Raw genomic sequence first — 12,777 nt, 5'->3', positions numbered from 1 at the left:
ATTTTGTTGAAGATGTATGTGTTAGTTACTTTTATGATTAGCGTGGTAAAAATAAGCTAACAAAAACATCTTAATAAGTGCGGAAAGGATTATTTTGCCTTACAGTTGAAGAGACTTCGCAATGTGGTAGTAAAGTCTTGGCAGAGAGAGATAATTGCTGATGCTCTAATCACTTTCTCCATGCTATTTAGCCTAGGACTGTAACAATGGAATGGTGCTGCTCCCTTTTGGGTAGATTTTCAGCCTCAGTTAACCTAGTCTAGAAATTCCTTCTTACACATGCCCAGAACGTGGTTCTCTGGGTGAGTCTGGTCACAATATTAACAATCATAATGGTATCTCCTTTTTTTTTTTTTAAAAAAAAAACTTTATTTTTTTAAAGTATGTTTCTAAAGATTTATTTATTTATTTATTATTTATACAGTGTTCTGCCTGCATGAGTGCCTGCAGCTCAGAAGAGGGCACCAGATCTCATTATAGATGGTTGTAAGCCACCATGTGGTTTCTGGGAATTGAACTCAGGAACTTTGGTAGAACAGCCAATGCTCTTAACCTCTGAGCCATTTCTCCAGCCCCCCAAATTTTTAGATTTATTATTTATATACTATACTGCCTGACTGCCTGCTCACATGTCTGCACACCAAAAGAAGGCATCAGATCTCATTATAGATGGTTATGAGCCACCATGTGGTTGCTGGAAATTGAACTCAGGACCTTTGGAAGAACAGCCAGTGTTCTTAACCTCTGAGCCATTTCTCCAGCCCAATGGTATCTCCTATAGTCATTCTTGTCCTCCATTCTTTTAATATGGTCATGCCAAATGCAGATGGGGCTCACATATGCTCCATTTTTTGTGGTATCAATGTTCATTGTCAGAAGATACATTCACTGAACACAAACAGCATTGTTGATGCTTCAGTGCTTCAGAGCCACTGCATGAACCTGCCGTACTGAGGCAGGAATTAAGGAATAGCTCCCACATATCAGAGGTATATCCTCTCCTTGTTGAAAGACCACATATTGTCTTCCATTGCAAATCATGCCCAAGGTTTGCTATTGCATGAATGTAAAACATATTCTCTTCTTTCTTTTAAAAATTCCTATATGTGACCAAAGAATACATTGTCCAATGAATACATTGGTCACATAAATTAACCAATTTAACTTGTAAAGAATGTGTACCAGGTTTTAACTTTTATTTACCAATTTTGATACCCCATCCCCACCTACCATTACTATATCTTGAAAAGATTCTAGCTTGAACAAGAATTGCAATAACTCAACAAATATCTCTGAGTCCATGACCTAAGTTCACTGTGCATTTTGTCACAGTTGCTTCTCCTGCTTTATTCATAAATACATGCAGATACATGCATGTGACTACTGTATACTATATGTGCATCTGTACATGTATATGCCTCCGTGTAATATATGTGGGAAACAGTACATTAGTACTTACATACATATTTTTTTTCTTTTCCATAATTTTATTTTTCTCATTAGTTACATTTTGTAATTCTGTATCCCAGTTGTATCCCTCATTCCCTCCCCAATCCCACCCTCCCTCCCTCATCTCCTCCCTGCCCCTTTCCAAGTCCACTGATGGGGGGGACCTCCTCCCCATTCATCTGATCCTGTTTTAGCAGGTATCTTCAGGACTGGCTGCAAAGTCCTCCTCTGTGGCCTAACAGGACTGCTCCTCCCTTGGGAGGTGGGGAGGTCAAAGAGCCAGTCATTGAGTTCCTGTTAGTAATAGTCCCTGTTCCCCTTACTATGGGAAACCAATTGATTACTGAGCTATCACGGGTCACATCTGAGCAGAGGTTCTAGGTTATATCCATACATGGACTTTGGTTGAGTGTCCATCTCAGAAAAGACCCTGTGCCCAGATACTTTTGGTCCTTGTGGAGCTCCTATCCTTTCCACATCAAACTCCCCTTCTTTCATATGATTCCCTGCACTCTGCTGAAGGTTTGGTTGTGAGTCTTAGTATCTATTTTGGAGCACTGCTAGGTATTCTAAGTTAAGGGGAATTGTGATCTCTCATCATGGCTAGGGTTAAGAAGAGGTGAAATGGGCAAAAATAGTTTTAAAAATATTTGTTTATTTATTTTGTATGTATCCACACGTGTCTATACACATGCACATACCTTATTCCATGCATGGAGGTCAGAAGACAACTTGTTGAAAGTTGATTTTCTCCTGCCTCAATGTGGCTCCCTGGGATCAAACTTAGGTCACCACGCTTGGCAGCAATCACCTTTTACTAGTTGAGCCATCTCACATATTAAAGTGGGAATCAAAAAAATGTCAATTTCCAAGATAAATGATATAGTATAGGTTGTTTTATTTTTTGTTCAGTGATAAGCAAAAAGCCCATGATGATCAAAACATAAAAAATATAATTTAAGCAACATAAGCTATTGCTTGTTGTTATGATCCTGCATCACTGTACAATGTGAAGAGTGAAATTTACATTCATAAATGGCAGTAAAGATTCCAAGTTGCTGTACTAATGGGAGGACATTTAGCAGCCTTTACTATGTGTGGAAGCAGTGTATCTGGCACATTTCCTCCTTGGCCTCACAGGCCCATGTGGCTCTGCCCTCATAGTCCATCATACATCTCCCAGGAACACAGAGATTCTCTCTTAGATCACAGTGCAGTGATGACAGGGAGAAGGGGGGAGAGGATGCACAGCCAGTATGCAGATTTACACTTCTTCAATTGGGGCACTGATGTCTTTACCATCGTGTCTCACCATTCAGGATTCCACAAAGATCAGTCAGTCATCAAGACTCTTTGTTCTCCATAATCCTAGAAAGCTTATTTTTTATGTTTGTCTTTGTGTCACTGCTTTAAAAAATGGTAAAACATTTTTTTTATCTTTTATTATTATTATTTTTTTTGCAGTGACATTTTCTTAAACACGCATGCATATAATGTGTTTGGATCCAATCTACCTTCCTTTCCCTTCTGTTCAATCCCTCCTCACTCCCTGTTTTTCCTTCTCTGTTTCCACATCCATGTACATACATGCAGAAAAAAATGGACTCATTGGCTATTAAAAAAAATAGACCTACTGGTATTCTTTAGGCATCCACTCACATGGTTACATAGACAATTTTGTCAATTTAAGTTCACCGACCTGATAAACTAGGGTTAGATGGAAGGGGAGGAGGACCTCCCCTATCAGTGGACTTAGAGAGGGGCAGGGAGGAGATGAGGGAGGGAGGGTAGGATTGGGAGGGAATGAGGGAGGGGGCTACAGGGGGATACAAAGTAAATAACCTGTAATTAATATAAAAATTATATATATATATATATATATAGATAGATAGATAGACTACCCCATTATGTTATCTTTTAGAAAATACATTCTTGTTTTTTTTTTTGCAGAATTGTAAATGCTTTATTATTTTATCGATACTATTGTGTTTTCCAAGCAGTAGCAATGCCTTCTTAATAGCTTGCTAAGTGCTTGCTATTTACAATGAACACAGTACAATATGGAGCAAAATAGTGCAAAATATCAATTAATTCTGGACCGGAAAAATAACCTGTATAGAAAGCGTTATTTGCGATTGGCTATTCTTTTTTTTTTTTTCATTTATTTTATTTTATTTTTATCAGTTACATTTTATTAACTCTGTATCCCAGCCGTGTCCCGATCCCTCATTCCCTCCCAGTCCCTCCCTCCCTCCCTCCCTCCCTCATCTCCACCGTGCCCCTTTCCAAGTCCACTGATAGGGGGGACCTCCTCCCCATTCATCTGATCCTGTTTTATCAGGTATCTTCAGGACTGGCTGCAAAGCCCTCCTCTGTGGCCTAACAGGACTGCTCCTCCCTTCGGGGGTGGGGAGACCAAAGAGCCAGTCATTGAGTTCCTGTTAGAAATAGTCCCTGTTCCCCTCACTTTGGGAAACCAATTGGTTACTGAGCTACCACAGGCTACATCTGAGTGGAGGTTCTAGGTTATATCCATACATGGTCCTTGGTTGAATGTCAGTCTCATAAAAGACCCTGTGCCCAGATATATTTGGTCCTTGTGGAGCTCCTATCCTTTCCCCATCAGACTAACTCCCCTTCTTTCTTATGATTCCCTGTACTCTGCCAAAGGTTTGGTCATGAGTCTTTGCTTTGAAAACACTGCTAGTTAGAGTCTTTCAGATGCGCTCAGTAGACTCCTGTCATACGTTCAATGCACATCCCATCTGTCTTTCTAAATGAGGATTGATCATCTTACCCCATGTCCGCTCAATTGATTATCTTTTTTAGGTGTATAGATTTCATTATGTTTATCATATCTTATAGGTCTCTATATATAAGTGAGTATATCCCATGTTTGTCTTTCTCTTTCTGGGATATTTCACTCAGAATGATCTTTTCTAGATCCCACCATTTGCCTGCAAATTTCATGATTTCCTCCTTTTTGATTGCTGAGTAGTATTCCATTGTATAAAAATACCACAATTTCTGTACCCATTCCACCGTTGATGGACATCTGGGTTGTTTCCAGGTTCTGGCTATTACAAATAGAGCTGCTATAAACATGGTTGAGCAAGTGTCCTTTTTGTGTACTTGAACAAACTTTGGGTATATACCTAGCAGTGGTATAGCTGGGTCTGGAGGAAGCACTATTCCTATTTGTCTTAGAAAGCGCCAGATAGCTTTCCAGAGTGGTTGTACCGGTTTACATTCCCACCAGCAGTGGAGCAGGGTTCCCCTTTCTCCACAACCTCTCCAGCATGTGTTATCGCTTGAGTTTTTCATCTTGGCCATTCTGATGGGTGTAAGGTGATATCTCAGGGTCGTTTTGATTTGCATTTCCCTGATGGCTAATGAGGATGAGCATTTCTTTAAGTGTTTTTCTGCCATTCGATATTCCTCTGTCGAGAATTCTCTGTTTAGCTCTGTTCCCCATTTTTTAATTGGATTACTTGGTTTGCTGCTTTTCAGCTTCTTTAGTTCTTTGTATATACTGGATATTAGTCCTCTGTCAGATAAAGGGTTAGTGAAGATTCTTTCCCAATCTGTAGGCAGTCGTTTTGTTTTGATGACGGTATCCTTTGCTTTACAGAAACTTTTCAGTTTCATGAGGTCCCATTTATTGATTGTTGCTCTTAGAGCCTGTGCTGTTGGTGTTCTGTTCAGGAAGTTGTCTCCTGTGCCAATGAGTTCTAGGCTGTTCCCCACTTTTTTTTCCAATTGATTTAGGGTATCTGGTTTTATGTTGAGGTCCTTGATCCACTTTGACTTTAGTTTTGTGCAGGGTGATAAATATGGATCTATTTTCATTTTTCTGCATGTAGACATCCAGTTGGTCCAGCACCATTTGTTGAAGATACTGTCTTTTTTCCATTGAATGGAATTGGCTTCTTTGTCGAATATCGAGTATTCATAGGTGTGTGGATTTAGTTCTGGGTCTTCTATGCGGTTCCATTGATCCTCCTTTCTGTTTCTATGCCAGTACCATGCAGTTTTTATTACTGTTGCCCTGTAGTACAGCTTGAGATCAGGAATGGAGATACCTCCAGATGATCTGTTGTTGTACAGGATCGTTTTGGAGATTCTGGGTTTTTTGTTTCTCCATATGAAGCTGAGAATCTTTTTTTCAAGGTCTGTAAAGAATTGAGTTGGTATTTTGATGGGAATTGCATTGAATCTGTAGATTGCTTTTGGCAGTATGGCCATTTTCACAATGTTAATCCTACCAATCCATGAGCACGGGAGATCTTTCCATCTTCTGATATCTTCTTCGATTTCTTTCTTCAGAGACTTGAAGTTTTTCTCAAACAGGTCTTTCACTTGCTTGGTTAGGGTCACACCAAGGTACTTTATGTTATTAGTGGCTATTGTGAAGGGTGTTGTTTCCCTAATTTCTTTCTCAGCCTTTTTGTCTTTGGTATATAGGAGGGCTTCTGATTTTTTTGAGTTGATTTTGTATCCTGCCACTTTGCTGAAGGTGTTTATCAGCTGAAGGAGTTCTCTGGTTGAATTTTTGGGGTCGCTCATGTATACTATCATATCATCTGCAAATAGTGACACTTTGACCTCTTCCTTTCCAATTTGTATCCCCTTGATCTCCTTTAGTTGTCTTATTGCTCTGGCTAGGACTTCAAGTACTATGTTGAAGAGATATGGGGACAATGGACAGCCTTGTCTTGTCCCTGATTTCAGTGGGATTGATTTAAGTTTCTCTCCATTGAGTTTGATGTTAGCTATAGGCTTGCTATATATTGCCTTTACTATGTTTAGGTATGTGCCTTGTATCCCTGATCTCTCCAAGACTTTAAACATGAATGGGTGTTGGACTTTGTCAAATGCTTTTTCGGCGTCTAAGGAGATGATCATGTGGTTTTTCTCCTTCAGTTTGTTTATGTAGTGGATTACATTGATGGATTTCCATATGTTGAACCACCCTTGCATGCCTGGGATGAAGCCTACTTGGTCATGGTGGATGATATCTTTGATGTGTTCTTGGATTCGGTTTGCAAGTATTTTATTGAGTATTTTTGCGTCAATGTTCATAAGAGAGATAGGCCTGAAGTTCTCTTTTTTTGTTGGGTCTTTGTGTGGTTTAGGTATTAAGGTGACTGTGGCTTCATAGAATGAGTTTGGTAGTGTTCCTTCTGTTTCTATTTTGTGGAATAGCTTGAGGAGAATTGGAGTTAGCACTTCTTTGAAGGTCTTGTAGAATTCTGCGCTGAAGCCATCTGGTCCAGGGCTTTTTTTGGAGGGGAGACTGTTAATGACTGCTTCGATTTCCTTGGGAGATATAGGGCTATTCAGTCTTTCTACCTGATCTTGACTTATTTTTGGTAGATGGAATCTTTCAAGAAAATTATCCATTTCATTTAGATTCTCAAATTTTGTGGCATATAGGCTTTTGTAGTATGACCTAATAATTGTTTGGATTTCCTCAATGTCTGTGGTTATGTCCCCATTTTCATTTCTGATTTTGCTGATCTGGATAGTTTCTCTCTGCTTTTTAGTTAGTTTGGCTAAGGGTTTGTCTATCTTTTTGATTTTCTCAAAGAACCAGCTTTTTGTTTCATTGATTCTTTGGATAGTTTTATTTGTTTCTAGTTGATTGATTTCAGCCCTTAGTTTGATTATTTCCAGCCGTCTGCTCCTCTTGGGTGTATCTGCTTCTTTTTTTTCTAGGGTTTTCAGTTGGGCCATTAAGTTGTTTGTATGTGATGTTACGAATTTCTTCTTGCAGGCACTTAGTGCTATAAATTTTCCTCTGAGCACTGCTTTCAATGTGTCCCATAAATTTGGGTATGTTGTGCCTTCCTTTTCATTGAATTCTAGGAAGTCTTTAATTTCTTTCTTTATTTCTTCCTTAACCCAGCTGTCATTGAGTAGTAAGTTGTTCAGTTTCCATGTGCGTGTTGGCTTTTTGTTGTTTCTGTTGTTGTTGAGGTCGAGCTTTAGTTCATGGTGGTCAGATAGTATACAAGGGATTATTTCAATCCTTTTGTATCTGTTGAGGCTTGCTTTGTGGCCCACTATATGGTCTATTTTGGAAAAGGTTCCATGCGGTGCTGAAAAGAAGGTGTACTCTTTTGAGTTTGGGTGAAATGCTCTGTAGACGTCTATTAGGTCCATTTGATTTAGGGATTCTGTGAGTGCTTTTATTTCCCTATTTGGTGTCTGTCTAGTTGATCTGTCCCTTGGTGAGAGTGGAGTGTTGAAGTCTCCCACTATTAAGGTATTAGGATCAATGTATGATTTAAGCTTTAATAATGTTTCATTTACGAATGTCGGTGCTCTTGTATTTGGGGCATAGATATTCAAGATTGTGATGTCCTCTTGGTGGATTTTTCCTTTGATGAGAATATAGTGGCCCTCCTTATCTTTTTTTATTAACTTGGGTTGAAAGTCTATTTTATTAGATATTAGGATGGCTACTCCAGCTTGTTTTCTGGAACCGTTTGCTTGAAAAACAGTTTTCCAGCCCTTTACTCTGAGGTAGTGTTTGTCTTTGTTGCATAGGTGTGTTTCTTGGATGCAACAGAATGTTGGATCCTGTTTCCTTAACCATTGTTAGCCTGTGTCTTTTTATTGGTGAGTTGAGTCCATTGATATTGATAGATAATAGTGACCAATGCATGTTAGTTCCTTTTGTAATGGAGTCGATGATCTAACCCTGTTTCATTGCTTGTTTTCTTTTCATTTTTGTTGGGACATTATCTGTATGCCCTGTTTTCTTGGGTGAATTTGTTTTCAATGGATTGGAGTTTTCCTTCTAGTATCTTCTGTAGGGATGGTTTGCTGTGTAGATATTGTATAAATTTAGTTTTGTCATGGAATATTTTGTTTTCTCCATCTATGTTGATTGAAAGCTTTGCAGGGTATAGTAGTCTGGGTTGACATTTATGATCTCTTAGAGTCTCCATGATACTTGCCCAGGCCCTTCTGGCTTTCATAGTTTCTGATGAGAAGTCCGGCGTGATTCTGATGGGTCTACCTTCATATGTTACTTGGCCTTTTTCCCTTGCTGCTTTTAATATCTTTTCTTTGTTCTGTAGATTTAGTGTTTTGACTATGATGTGACGTGATGTGTTTCTTTTCTGGTCTAGTCTATTTGGAGTTCTGTAGGCCTCTTGTATATTTATGGACATCTCTTTCTTTAAGTTGGGAAAATTTTCTTCTATGATTTTCTTGAAAATATTTTCTGGACCTTGGAGTCTGGAGTCTTCTTTTTCGTGAATTCCTATTATTCTTAGATTTTGTCTTTTCATAGCATCCTTGATTTCTTGGATATTTTGTGATTGGAACTTTTCTGATTTTACTTTTTCTTTGAGAGAACTATCCATTTCTGCAAGTGTGTCTTCAGCTCCAGAGATTCTCTCTTCCATCTCTTGTATTCTGTTGGTGATGCTTACTTTTGTGGTTCCTGATCTTTTCTCCAAGTTCTCCAGCTCAAGGGTTTTCTCATTTTGTGTTTTCTTTATTGATTCTAATTCTGTTTTCATGCCTTGCACCATTTCTTTCATGTGTTTGAATTTGGATTCCTGTCTCTCTACCATGGCCTCTATTTCTTTTTTCATTTCCTTCTTATATGCCACTAATTTTTCCTCTACTTGTGTATCTATTTGTTTGGCTATGTTTGCCTGTGTTTCTTTAAGGATATTGTCTATTTCTTCTTTCTTTGCCTCCAATTGACTGGCCATCTCTTTGAAAGACTTGTTCATTTCCTCCTTATGAGCCTCAAATAATTGGGCAAGCATGGCTTTAAAATCATTTTCCTGTGCTTCTGCTGAATTGGTGTATCCATCGATTTTGGGGTTTGCTGGTGAAGTCATGATGTTCTGATTTATGTTGGAAGTGTTCTTTCGCCTACCTCTGGCCATTGGCTTATCTGAAACCTTCCCTGTTTGTTTTTGGATTCTGCAGATCAGACTGGTGTTGTCTCTCTCTGGTGTCTGGAGAGTTCTTCAGGAAGCTGAGCACTCTCAGCGTGTGCTGAGGACTAGCTGTACCTGTGGGAGGAAAGTACGCAGGCGCAAACGGGGCAAATGCAAGCGTGTGTGTGTGTGTGTGTGCGCGCGCGCGCGCGTGTGTGTCTGTGTGTGTAAGTGTGCGTGGATGAGTTTCTCGAGGGACAGAGTGATGGCTAATGTTGAAGCCTTGAGTGTGTGGGAGGGGCTCTGCACTGTATATGTCGCAGGCGCTAATGATGATCGCAGCGCAATTTCTGGCATTAACTGTCTTAGCTCCTCAATCAGGCCCACAGGGCAGGAACTTCAATGTCCCTAGTGCCCCTCTGTTTCCCAAAGTGGGTATGTGGGTGGGAGGGGGGTTCGATGCCTGGCTTCTGATTTAGAAGGACCCAGGATCTGGGGAACTGCAGATTCTCAAGGGTGCACTCACTTACAGGCAGGTCTCTTGGCCGAGATCGTGGTATCTGGGGCTCTCTGCTCTCTGGTTTGGCCCTGCTTCTTTGATGTGTTCCGCCAGTTCTGTGCTGCTGTCACTGCCAGGTTCTGAGGTCTTGCTGCAGCTGGAGATTTCAGGGTGGTCACTTCAGCAGGGATGGGGTAACCAGGCTCTTTGTTCTCTGGTTTGGCCCTGGTTAGTCTTAAACTGGAGGGCTGTGGTGCCCCGCCAGTTCAGTACTGCTCCGCTGCCACGTCCCGCTGTAACTGGAGACTGGCTTGCTAGTCCCAATGCTTTCTGAGAAGTCCTGGGATTTCTTCGTTGTGCTCTCCAAGCTTGGGAGGCCCAGCGCCTGGTGTGTCCAGGTTGTATGACGTTTCTGCCTGGTTTTGGTGAGTATATAGCGTATTCTCTGTCACTGTGGGATTGGGCGGGCCGTACCGTCAGTGATGGCGATCCTGCGGAGCTAGTATGGTGTCTAGCAGATTTGCGCCCTGGGAGGATGGTGCAGCCGCTGCGCGAATCTGGGACTCCGGGGCACGTACTGCTGGCTTTTGTCTGCTGCTAAAGTGCTTGGGGCTCCGTCTCAGCGGCTGTATATCCCAGGCAGTTAGGTCTGCGCTGAGAAAGATGAGTCAGCTGTGCTGCTGTGCCGAGGAGGAAGGAGGTCTGGGGGAAGGGAGTGCCGCAAGAACAAAGGATCTTTTCTCTCCTTCCCCAAGCAAGTCTCCGGGTGACCGGAGGCCAAAGTTTTCACCTCCTGCGATGTTCTCTGGTGTTCAGAAAGCCTCGCTGTGGTTTTCCTGGGTTGGGGGTCCTTCCATTCTCCAACTCAGAAGATCAGGTTTCCCACAGCTCAGAAACTGTGTGTGCTAGTGGCCATCTTGGCTCCGCCCCTTCCATACATTCTTGTTTGAACCTTATGGTACTGCTTCATAAACAGGAGCTTTCTGTGGTAAGCAGATAATTCCAAATCTGAGAAGCTGAGTGCTTCCTAGCTCCTAAGGGGTTTGTACTGCGAAAATTGCTGAGTGTTTGCTCTGGACCAATCTTGACTGATTAGAAGTCACCCCTCTTCTCTATCTCTCTCAGCTTCAGTCCCAACTTATGCTTATTATTGTTTGATTTTGAGATAGGGCTCCATTATGCAAGCCTGGCTGGGTACTTACTAAAAAGCTAGGCTGGTCTCGAACATGTGGTAATCTTTCCACATTAGTGGTGAGCCACCACTCTGTTTTTAAATAATTAATGAATTAATTTATTAATTACAATTTATTCATTTTGTATCCTAGCTGTAACCCCCTCCCTCATACCCTTCCAATCCTGCCCTTCTTCCCTCTTCTCCTCCCAAGCCCTTCTCCCAGTCTACTGATAGGGGAGGTCCTCCACCTCTTCCATCTGACCCTAACCTATCAGGTCTCACCAGGACTAGCTACATTGTCTTCTTTTGAGGGACCACTCTTGCTTGTTGGAAGTGAATTTTAAGTATCCCCAAATCCTCAGAGGTAAATGGGCTAGTGATTTGTAAGTAAGGTGTAATTTGGTCATCTAAGTGAGGGTGCAGCATAGACACACACTCCTGTGAACAATGCCACTTTGATGGAATGAGTGTGGTCCTGCCTTCTGCTGCACACTGAAGTTTTTTTTATTCTTACCCAACCTGGACCAATTTCATGAACATAAACACACAAACAATTAAACACCACATGCATGCACACACACACACATACTGGCAGGCACAAAGGGCTCACTAGGGCTTACTAACACTATTGCTCTCTTCTGGGTTATGGTGAATCATCTAATTTTTTTCCTATAATCATGGCTAATACACTGTAGTTCAATTTTTATCATATTAGTTCTTAAAATTTATTCAGTTCTCCTCTAGGAAACTATTATCAAGCAGTTTAAAAGTCCATCTCCTATCTTATTTGCTCGCAGTGCTCAGCACAATAAATATAATGAGAAGATTCAAAGCTGATGATTTCCTTCCTGGGTATTAGTGCAACAACCTGGAAATGTCCTTTACTGTCATTTTGAAACTTAGATTTCACTGTGGAAAAGTCTTATCTTACTCGAAATGAATTAAATGTAAATAAGTTGAACTGTGAAGATTTTCCTGGGAATAAAGAGCAATAGTATCTAGCTGCCCCACAATGCCCCTTTGTTTAAGTCTCTTCCAGCCCTTCTATGTTGGAAGTAAACTACTTACTCTCTGCCAAATGTGTTTATGGTTCTGCACGTCTCTCCTGGTACAGCACTGAAGGATTTGCATGCATATGACCAAAGTAAATCCTGCAAACAGAGATAATAAGCAATTTGGCTGAACTTATCTCAATTTTAAATGAGTAGCTTCTCTTTAAAATTAAAATTTCTACTGAGAAATTTATAGATTCATGTGCAGTTCCAGAAATAATGAAACAAGCTCTCTTGTGCACTTAGCTTCCCTCAGTGGCGACCTCTTTGCAAGAGTATAGTAAAATGTCACAGCTGGAAGTCAACATACATGGCCTGGGGAGATAGATGGCTCAGTGAGTAATGTGGTTTCCATACAAGTGTGAGGATCTGAGTTCAGATCCCCAGATCCACATGTAAATTCCATGCAGATGTGGAGTTTTGCCTATAATCCCAGTGTCTGGGAGATAGTGACAGAGGATCCCAAAGCAAGCTGGCTGTGAGTTGGGTGGTTGAGCTCTGGGTTTAAATGAGAGACTCTGCTCCAATACTTACGGAGGAGAGCAATTGGGGAAGACAGCTGACATCATTCTGCCTTCCATATGCATGTGTACACAGGTATACAGTTACTCACACTTGTGAACATACGTGTGCATAACACACACACACACACACGTTAGGAAAAAAAGCCTACAACATTCATGTAATCTACTGATC

The sequence above is a fragment of the Meriones unguiculatus genome, chromosome X, assembly GCF_030254825.1.
Source record: "Meriones unguiculatus strain TT.TT164.6M chromosome X, Bangor_MerUng_6.1, whole genome shotgun sequence".
Classification (NCBI taxonomy): Eukaryota; Metazoa; Chordata; class Mammalia; order Rodentia; family Muridae; genus Meriones; species Meriones unguiculatus.
This window is presented reverse-complemented; position numbering follows the sequence as displayed.